This window comes from Myotis myotis, unplaced genomic scaffold (assembly GCF_014108235.1).
Source record: "Myotis myotis isolate mMyoMyo1 unplaced genomic scaffold, mMyoMyo1.p scaffold_m19_p_3, whole genome shotgun sequence".
NCBI lineage: Eukaryota > Metazoa > Chordata > Mammalia > Chiroptera > Vespertilionidae > Myotis > Myotis myotis.
This window is the reverse complement of record NW_023416335.1, coordinates 140,621,860-140,633,089: the sequence shown is the minus strand read 5'-3', so window position 1 is coordinate 140,633,089 and position 11,230 is coordinate 140,621,860. Positions and strand designations below refer to the sequence as shown.

The 11,230-nt window shown below is 43.1% G+C and overlaps 1 pseudogene; it reads right to left on the bottom strand.

The window, feature by feature from the left end:
* Positions 1-7,255: 7,255 nt before the first annotated feature.
* LOC118649530 lies at positions 7,256-8,761 on the bottom strand (annotated as a pseudogene).
* Positions 8,762-11,230: the final 2,469 nt, after the last annotated feature.

Genomic DNA, 11,230 nt, shown 5'->3' with positions numbered 1-11,230 from the left:
TAGATGGTTTCAGTGACACTTCTATCCGTCCTTTATCAGTCTACACAGCTTTCCTCCAGGCCCTAATCCTAAGCCGTTGTGGTCAGAGTAAACTCCCAGCTGTAAGAGAGAAACTCTCTTCTCAGTGGCTTTTGGTGAGACATGTTTATTTCTCACTCATGTCACAGCCCAGTGCATAACTTCTGGTTGGTTCGTTTCCATGTGCTCATTAGAGACCGAGGCCCCTTTCACCTGTGGCTATACCTTCCTTTAGAAATGGGGTGCTTTCTTCACTTAGCAGATGGGGAAGGAGCCTGGGGAGGAGACATGTGTGTATCTTAACCATTTCATCCACAAAGTGGTACCTGTCAATTCACACTCATTCCAAAGGTCAAATCCATCCCCACAGGCCACATGTAGGTTCCAGAGAGACTGGGGAAAGTAGGCCAGCTGTGAGCCAGGAAAAAAGGGAAATGGGAATTGGTGAACGTTATTAAGTTAAGAAGAAGGCCATTAGATGGAGGTGGCTCTAATGCCATGGTCTACATAAGCGAACTAAAATCTAAACCTGTACATGCCTCAAGGTTATGGCATCAAAACGCTAAGGACAACCGGTCACAAAGAGCCAGCTAGGCTTTAAGCTATAGCCAATCAAATGATTTCCTTTCTTGGCTTCTGCACTTTCTCTCCATCTTTCCCCTGGCTCCTGTTGGGGGCACTCCTAGCCATTTCCAACTTGGCACTGACCCATAGGAATTTGTTTTTGCTCAAATAAACTCTGAAAAGGTTTACTATGCCCCAGTTTATCTTTTAACAGCACGCAGCATAATCCTTCAGGAGACACTGCCCCTTTCTCCCATCTCCAGCCCCAAACTCTTCTTAAGGCATCAGAACCTTTTTTTTAAAACCTTTCTTCAACCTCTGGTTGCAGGCCCTGATCCAATCAGTTGGTATTCCTCTGGAATGATGTCCCTACTCCCCTGAAATCCTGTTTTTGTTCATTTCCCTTTAACCAGGCAGACATTAATTTTATTACCTCTGAGCCTCTGACATTGATTCCTCGTCTGGGCCCACTTCCCCTTGGTGGTAGATTCGTCTAGAGCTCGTCACTTCAGTCTGTTTTTTCTCAGTTCCATGACTCATCACACACATGTCTACCTTAGCTCTGCACAGCTCTGTCCCCCCTCCACCCCTCTGCACCGGGTCCCTTGCATTCAGTTCACTCTACCTTCATGGCACTATCTCCGTTGGGAGAGTTTCCATGCACTTCTTCATATTAACTGCATCACCCACCATTTTTCCTAGGAAATCTAGACAATGCTTTAAACTCTCTTTTACATGTTAGCATCATCTTCATGACAGTTGATCATCACAGTTGGGGAAGTTCCAGAGCCTTTTATCAAAGTCTGCTCCTACACTAGCAGTGTCGTAAAATTATGTAGTGGAAGCAGCATGCACTTTGGGGTTAACTAGATCTGGATCTAAATCCATATTCTGATTTATTAACCGAATCATCCCCTGGAGATAGTGATATTATTACATAGATTTATTGTAAGGATTAATGAAAATAACAGTGCTTAGCATATAGTAGTGTTTTTCAATAAATATTAATGGGTAAACCTACTACCCTCATTTATTATTCCTATTCATAGATGGGAACTCTGGAATAGATAATACAATGCCTGGAAAAATGGAACAAATGACTCATTTGGCTTCCTAATGGCAGGTCATGTCTGAGTGAAACTTTTGCTTTGCACTGTGTGGAGTGGACAGAATTGGGCCCCTGAAGCCTGCATTCTGACAGTAGTAGACGAGGGAAAACATGAGGCTTTGCACTGCACAACTCAAGAGAGCACCATTCTTACCGCTGCTGTGATGTAAATGATACTTCTGGGAGCTGTTTATTGAAATAATCCTGGAAAATTGATTGAAGATAGTTGAAGTAACTTTCTTGATTTCTTTCAATCCAGAGAAACAAGATTTTCTAGCTATATGCTTAAAATTACTCAAACTCCACTTAAATTATTTTTGTTCTAGTTTTACTAGTAAAAATATAAAACAGATGATAGTAACAAAGGATCAAAAAATTAACATTTAAATATGCAAGTAATTATAAACATTATTTCACCTAATTTAATTATTTTTTCAAACATGGTAGGGTAGGCTGTCAAATCAATACAAACTCACTGGTCAAATGGAAAAGAAAATGAGAGCATTTTTATTTTTGATAATTCTTAGATACTTGATATTCTTTTTTTAAAAAAAATTCTTTATTGTTTAAAGTATTACATATAGTATTTCATATGTCTCCTTTTCCCCCCATTGACCTCTCCCCGGCCACCCCCACCCCCCAGCACATGCCCTCACCCCCCTAGTGCCTGTGTCCATTGTTTTTGCTTATATGCACACATACAAGCCCTTTGATTGATCTCTATCCACCCTTCCCCTCCTCCCCCGCCACCCCCCCCCCCAACCGCCCCCACCCCCGCCTTCCCTCTGAAGTTCGACCGTCTGTTCAGTGCTTCTCTGTCTCTGGATCTATTTTTATTCATCAGTTTATATTGTTTATTATATTCCACAAATGGGTGAGATCGTGTGCTATTTATGTTTCTCTGACTGGCTTATTTCGCTTAGCGTAATGCTCTCCAGGTCCATCCATGCTGTTGCGAATGGTAAGAGTTCCTTCTTTTTATAGCAGTGTAGCATTCCATTGTGTAGATGTACCACAAATTTTTAATCCACTCATCTACTGATGGGCACTTGGGCTGTTTCCAAATCTTAGCTATTGTAAATTGTGCTGCTATGAACATAGGGGTGCATATATCCTTTCTGATTGGTGTTTCTGATTTCTTGGGATATAGTCCTAGAAGTGGGATTACTGGGTCAAATGGGAGTTCCATTTTTAATTTTTTGAGGAAACTCTGTACTATTTTCCACAGTGGCTGCATCAGTCTGCATTCCCACCAGCAGTGCACGAGTGTTCCTCTTTCTCCGCATCCTCACCAGCACTTACTTGATATTCTTTGAATACAAGAAATACAATGGTTCATATGGGTTATCTGGTTCAACAACAAAAATCATTTTTCTCCTTTGCCTGCTCATTCTAACTTACTCCAGTTGAGGTTCCCCTATAGCATAAGTGTAATTTCCCAGACCTGCTTAGACAAGTAACATAACAGAATATGTTCCATGTTTTCAGACATTAGTGTACTCTAAGTACCATGGGAAAAGGCAGTGTTTTATGTGAAATTATAAATTCTCACCAGAATAACTGGTATTGATTTATATAGTTACTGTCCCTGACACCATGCAGTTATAAACATTTTAAAGGAGTTTGATGTAGTCCAAAGAAAACAAATTACAACAGTTCCCTCCTGCATTGTCAATTAGGTGAGCAGATGTAACTGCTAAGATGCAAGGTCTTTGGGGAGCCATTGACTGTGTTACCAAAATTAAAATTTGGCTGGCCTGCTCAAATCCCCTAATTACATTTACCAGAGCAAATCAGTTTAAAAAAAAACATAACTGATGCTTTATTGTTAAAGATTTGGAAGGTATTATCTAACATTTCATTAAGGATGAAGACAAAATGATTACATGTCAGTTTCTGTGGTTTTTGTACTTCTTTAGGTGTCCAGGATTCTTGGGGAAAGGGGTGTCCCTATTTTAATCTTCTCCGCCCAGCAAAAATGCACTTGCCCCTACTAATGCTGGCTCTGCTATTTAGCTCATCCTCTGACATTTCACAACCCCCAGGTGTCTGATTCTACGTTTCAGGTTCCATTTAACTGGAGAAGATATAAAATAACTCGAGGATGGCCTTGTTAGCTTCATATGCCATCAAATTAATAAAAGGTCTTGTCCCTGTGTGTAGTGCCCCCCACCCCCTACTTCCCACATTTTTATTAGGAATGAGGATTTCTTTGTCTGGCTTGGATTCATGCATGCTCTGGCCGCAGCCAAGCTCTCTTCATTTTCTAAATAGACACTTAATGCACATAAAATTAACACCAAATCTGATTGTGGCGATTTGCACAAATTAGAAGACATTTTTATTAATTTCCAAGGGCTTATCTCTATAAGAGAGGACATATAAATTTGGACACTAATTAAACCAGGATTACCTTTGTTAATGAACATAAGCACACATTAAGCTCTCTAATGAAGAGGAGGGTGCACACTCCTGGGTGAAGACTATACTGTAGATACTGGCGAAAACCATAAAATTGTGTTGTGATAGTTCACAACACAAAGATGGCTCATTTATATTAAGAATGTTTTTGTTAGTCTAAGTTTTTTTTCCTTCATAAAAATAAAGCGACAAAACAAAACAAGAAAACCCAGCGTAATATTTCCTTTGAAGAAAGAGTGATTTGAAAGGAAAAGAATGTCTCCTGTTCCTGGTTTTAAAAAAATTAGCGTGAATAACTCATGCTGATTTCAGGAAGAAATCACTCTCATTCTTAATTGGCTCCTAACTACAGTGATCGTACCCTTCAATTGGCCTTAATTTTAGGTCCACTTCCTTCTGTGTTTCATCTGCCCTCGTAATGGGTTCTTAGTATTATTGGTCATATGCATTTTATTGATGCTAAAGAGAGATGTGGAAAAGTTGGAGCACATCAAAAGCCAAGTTATTCAAGAAAATTAAAGGGTATAGGAAGGAATATAGGGACAGCCCTGAAGGGGATTCTGAAGAAGGTAAAATTTGCCTCTAAAGAATTTTAGCTTCTCTTTCTGTACTTTTCCTTGTTTTGCTTTTCCAACATGCCCATGTTTTATCTTTCTACATTTCTTTCTTTTATCTTCCTTCTGAAGTATTTCATGTTAATTCTCTCTGAACTGAGAATGGGCCTGCTCTAATTAGGAATGCCCCTAACCTCTCAGTCTCTCCCCATCTCTTTCCATCCATCAAATCTACTTGTCTGTGGCCCAGGGTTTGCTAAGCACCATTTGGTTAAGCTGATGAACAGACTCAGAGCAAATATCAGTGGCTAGAATGAGTTTGAGTGAGTTACTCCCCTGAAAGTAGCAGCAGACAGTCACACTATAAAACACACAGGCTTATGTCTCATTTTCAAATCATGCCTGTAACACTTCCAAGATGCTGTGACTCTAGACAAGTCACGTAAGTTTTCTAAGCTTCAGTTTCTACATCCATAAAATGGGGATAATTGAGAAATTCAAAGCAAACCATATAATAACTAATATATGTGTTTGTGCCAGGCACTGTTCTAAGGACTTCACATCTGTTCATGCAACATCTCACTCACTACCCAAAACAGTAAGCATCACCACCCCCATGTTGTAGAAGAGGAAAAAGACAGAGATGTTGATTAATATAAACCATCATCTCTGTTGCCTGAATCTTATTGCAATAGATTCCTGACTGATCTCCTGACTTCCACCCTCTCTCTCTTCAGTCAGTTCTAAGACACAAAAAACAGAGTGATCGTTTTTGAGTGGAAGAGTGACAAGTGTAACTCAAAACCTTTCAGTAGCTTCCCAGAGTAAAAGCCAACCAACATCTACCCCATGTTAAACAAAGTCCTTACGACTGGTTGCCTCTCTGTCCTCACCTTATTCTGGACTTTCCTTGCTTTCTCCAGTCAGTTTCGCTGACCTCCTTATATCCTCCTTCCTCCCCTCTCCCCCCCACCACTTTCCGCCCATCATGCTGGCTACTTTCTCTTCCTGAATGCTCTCCCGTCAATTATTTCCATGGCCCCTTCCTTCACGTGCTTTTCTCAAAAATCACCTTCTTAGGAAGCCTTCCCTAGGCACCTTATCTACAATTACAGTCATATACCTCCAATTCTTCTTCTTCTCCTCCTCCTCCACCTCCTTCACCTCCTCCTCCTCGTACTTCTTCTTCTTTCTTTGTGTGTGTGTGTGTGTGTGTGTTTTTGAAGGCATACGTCTTTATTGGAGGAGAGGTGTGGGCAGGACATGAGGAAGGTCCCCCTATTCTAGGAGAACGAAATCAGTCCTAGCTGACCCAATAGTGGGGATGTGCAGAGGGCGGGTGGGAGAGTGTCTCTGGCCAGGCCACAGTCCAAATGGGAAGACACCGGTCAGTCACAAAGTCATGAGAGTGCCACACAAGCCTGGACGTAGGCCCAGGAATCACATAGGAACCTGGGCAGGTCCCCTGCACATTCATCGTTAAACTGTACAGGATGAGGCTGTACATGAGTTAATTACAAAAGTCATATTTACAAAAATCTGTACACATGTTTGAAAAACTCACAAACTTGTCATCTATGTATCACAAGTTGCTAGACCAAAATATTAAAAATGGGATAAAATTATACATTTCTCAATTCTTTTCAAAGGGTTAATATTTTCAAAGCACATATGCTACTTTCCTTAGCAAGACCCATGAAGAGGCTGAGCAGCTCAGCCCTCCTTGAGTCCCCAGAAGCCTTGAGCTATGAATGGGCCCAGCCAGAGGACACTGCCCAGGGTTGAGGCAGGGGAGCCAGCCCACAGTGCAGAATGGAATGCTGGAACACAACAAAGGAGGAAGATGTCTTTGGCTAAAATGTTGGCATTAAATAAAACAGGCAAACAGGATGGAAACATGCAGCCCTGCCAGCCAGGATGGGGCATAGTGGGGCAGAGGCAGCGTTGAAGGCTGGCTCCAAGAAGGGTGGGAACCAGGCCTGGGCACGTACCGGGATGGAAGAAAGCTGTGTTTCAACAGTTGGGTGTGCCCACTGGGCCTGGCAGAGATTGAGTGCAAGAAAGGAACAAGAAAGGGCAGGTGGGCCACCTTGAAAACAGCCAGCTCATCAAGTAACTAAAGTGGTTGTAGTGCAAAAGTTGCAACCAAGTACTATGGACATGCTACCTGCTTGATCCTGTGGCAATGTTGGGCCAAATGCAGGACCTTGTCCTCGTCCTGGGTGCCTGCATTCTCAGCCACAGAGCCCCAAGTTTTCCAATGTGTGTGGGATAGGGAGACAGAACCCTGCCTCCTTACGTGTTAGCCAAAAGCTCCTGGGTCCAGGTATCAAGGCTCAGTTTGTGCTTTTCTTTGAAGTCTGTGTCCCCTGTTGGCACCAGGAGGCTGAGGCAGACAGAAGAATATCTGGGTCTCTCATCCCCTGGCAGAGCACCCAGCCTGAGCCTCATCTCAGAATATCACAACAGCCCTTCACCTACTTGCTGAACATTGGCAAGATGTCCAAGAAAACCCACAGGTGGCACATGAAGACCCGCTGAGAAGGATGTGACACACAGTTCCACGGGGGAGAGGGGCATGGATGGTGATGTCCCTAGGGGAGCTCTGCTGTTTTCAGATGGGCACCAGGCCTGGGGGCGCCAAACAGGGTCACCGAGGCAATGTGGTTATTCTGCATAACCTCAGAGATCATCGCTGAAGACCAAAGCAGAATGTGGAGCCAAATGAGTTGGTGTTGTCTGGGGAGGAGGACCTGTGAAGGACAACAGGCCAGGCCACAGGGTGACCCAGGAGCTCCTGGGTGTGGTCCCACTTGCTATCAGTTGTGCATGTTTCTGTCTGACCATCTGCATTTTCTTTCTTTTTCTTTTTTTTTTTTTTTAAAACATATATTTTATTGATTTTTTATAGAGAGGAAGGGAGAGAGATAGAGAGTTAGAAACATCGATGAGAGAGAAACATCGATCAGCTGCCTCCTGCACATCTCCTACTGGGGATGTGCCCGCAACCCAGGTACATGCCCTTGGCCGGAATCGAACCTGGGACCTCTCAGTCCGCAGGCCGACGCTCTATCCATTGAGCCAAACCGGTTTCGGCAAGCATTTTCTTTCTTTATGGCCATTGGGATCTCAAACTCACAGCAGCGATAAATGTTAAAAATTATAATGCCCAGGGTGATTGGTTTGAAGGACAAACTTCTTCACTTTGGGAGTGTCGGCGTCAAAGAGGATGTCTACTCTGAGAGTGAAGTAGTTAAAAAAGTAGTCATTGCACTTGGATGGAACTTGCTTATGAGGGGAAGGAGAATGAATTTTCATCTTATCTTCTGATTTACAGAAGACTTTGTGTGGAGAACCAAGCATGCTAAGAACGTCTTGGCAAGAATCACCAAAGTCCACTGAACGTTCAAATACCCGCATCTTGGCATCCATCTGCTAACAGGTCAGGTCCACAGCCTGCAGCAAGTAGGTGAAGTCATAAACCTGAGGGTCCAGTTCCATCTCGAAGAACGACAGTCTCAGCGTACATATTGCCCAGGACACAGCTCAGGGGCATCATGGGAGCTTGGTATCCTGAAGGCTGTTTCCACTGTAGATGTGCATTCTTTCACAGTTGCTCTATGGGATATCTGGAGAGAAACTAGACCGTGGGCAAAATTGGGCTCTTACTTGGGAGCCTCTGTCCACGAGTCTAACTGAAGTTGAGGTGGAAGAGCTGCTCAGCGGAGTTGTACACTCCTGGTGGGTTGCACTGAGCGACTGGTCCATCTGCTCAGTGGTGGGGGTATGGCCTGAGAGTTAAAATGGACTCCACAATATTTTAACTTTACTGTAGTCAAGTCATATACTTCAATCACCGTAAGTCCTGATTGAAAGCATCAAACAGTAGTTTGATCCCGTCCTGCCTCAGGTAACGGATGAGGTCAGGGCTTCGAGGAGACTGTTCACTGTGGAGAACCTGGACATTTTTGATGATGCGACAGTGCTTCTGAAGAATGGCTGCTGCCTGAGCCAGAGGCATTCCCAGCGTGAGCTCCCATGGCTCCCATGGCTCATTCCCCGGAGAGCGCTCAGGCACCACCTCCAGGTCCAGCATTGGTTCGGCTCGCCTGGCCCAGCGGCCTAGCTGCGACAGCGACGGGAGCTCACCAGCAGCTGCTTCGGTAGAGAGGGCAGTGAGGGCAGTGGCATCAGCGGCTGCTAACACCTCCGGTACTTCTTATCTCCCTTCTAGGCTCTCTATTTTTTCTCTTTAGCCAATATGTATGGTTTAATATACATATTTACTTAGTTCATTGTGTATCTCCCCAACTAGCATATAGGAGAGGGAAGGACTTTGGTTCATTGCTATATCCCTGGTGCCTGGCACACTTTGGTTCATTAAATCCATGCCAAACAAATGAGCTAACTTGCCCTGTGTCCCACAACTAATAAGAGGTAATATTTACTCTCAGGCTGTCTGGTTTCAGAGCCTTAACCATGAAGCTTTATTGCTTTGAAAACCTTAAACTCTTAAGTAAATAATAGTTCCCATGCGCTACTTTGGGAGATGGTGCTGCTATATGGGAAGAGCCTATATCCCACTTGCCTAAGCTGAGGATTTGGGAGGATTTGGTTCCCTGTCTATTACCAAAGCACTGACTGGGGACATAGGACTCACAAAAGGCTACACTGAGATTCCCTCCAACCATCGTTTCCCTGTTACATTTCTAATATCCAGTCACATTCTGAATGGCTAAGCAAAGTCTAGCCCAGGAGTAGGCCAGATTTTGAGTCATGGATGCTATAAGAAGGTCTTAAAGTAATTTTAGCTGCCCCTCACCACAGTGTTTCTGTTCTGTTGTTCTTTATCTGCCTTCCCCATCTCCCTCTTTCCTTTCCAGCCAGTTTTCCCAGTTCTCCAGCTATCCACAGCCTGAGGGTCCCATCCAAGCCAGGAGACTATTGATCTAATCTGGGACAGATCGACCATCCCCAAACCCTTCCCGGCTCTGAAATTATATATCTAAAATCTGAAATACTTCTACATTAATAAATTGCTTTGTTCACACTGTCTGGGGTTTTAGGTCCAAGACTGAAGACTGAAACTGAGGGAGAGAAAGAAAATCGGAAGACCGAACAGTGGTCCAGAGGTGGAACAGATTGAGAGCCATACTGGAACAAACTACTGGCCAGTTGTTACTTCTCCCATCACTGGGTGGTCTGCTCCTCACAAGCCTGACTTGAAGGCCCGAGGCATTGGAACAGTCTGTTCTCAGGGATCTCCTGCCGCAAAATCTCTTTGTATCTCCTATTTCCCTTTCTCAGGATTTTTCTCAGGCTTAAGCTATCTTATTTGGGACTCTTTCCCAGCTTGGTGGAGATGAAGCTGCTCTCCTGCCTTCACCCGTGTATCTCCCTGAGTCCCAGTGCTTGCTTAGTGGACACTTTTGATCTAGCTATTCAACAGTCTAGAAAACATTGTCTGTAACTATATTGTAGTTTTAATAATCCCTAGGATTCCAACAAAAGGTTTATTTGCAATTGTTGCAAATTTAGGCATTTTTAGGGGGAAAATGTCTTAGGCATTTTTAGGAAATCAGCTCAGACATTTTTAGGGAAATGTTTCAGGTACAGCAACATGCAAAAAACAAACAAACAAACAAAAACCAATCATGGCCGTCCTATGCTTTTTTAAAAAATTGAATTTACTTGGCATGTTTTAAACATCAAGTTTGAGGGAATAAATGATCTGACTTCATCTCTCTCAGAGAGTGGGAGGCCTCTTCCTCCTTGCCCTTCTGGTTTTGCTTTCAGTCTCCCCGCATGATCTCTTCCCTTCCAGCCACGGGAGACTGGCTGCTCTGGCTCTCCGGAAGCCCTGTTCCATAAGAGTGGCGTGAATGTTATTTATTGGCCATGGAGTGGAGTCCTGCTGATCTTGGTGATCGTCCAAGATTATTCACGTTGCAGACTGTTCTCCTAATATTATTTTTTCCCCATCGCCTGTAGGCAGCTCTTGTTTCTTTTTTGAACTCTTGGAAACTAATCTTTTTAGAGAACAGAAGAGGAATTGAATACAACAACGACTTTTCACTCATAGTTGAACAGTGATTGGGGCAGGGAAAAAATCATTAGAGTAATTGTGATGGTAGCAATAGTTAACAGTTTTGAAAGTTACAACATGCCAGGCACTGTAGTTAAATACTTCACATGTGTTATCTCATTGAATCCTCCTGGTAACTCATCTTACAAATGAGAATACTGAGACCCAAAGATGTTAAGTACTTTCTCCAAGATCCCCCAGATAGTTAGTAGTGTAGCTACCTTTCACCTAACAAAAAAACTGTGGATTTTTTATTTTTATTTTTGCCTTTCCTATACAGAGCAACAAACCTTTTTGGGTTCTGGTTATATATTATAAAATTTCAGGGAATATTTTTCTCTTAGCCTTGTTTGTTTGCCTCTTTTTAATTTTTCTTCACTCTGCCTTTTTTTTTTTTTCTAGGCCACATATTATAGCAGAAAGAGAAAGGATTTTGGAAATGGGCAAAATCTATTCCATTTTCACTATGCAACTTTCTAA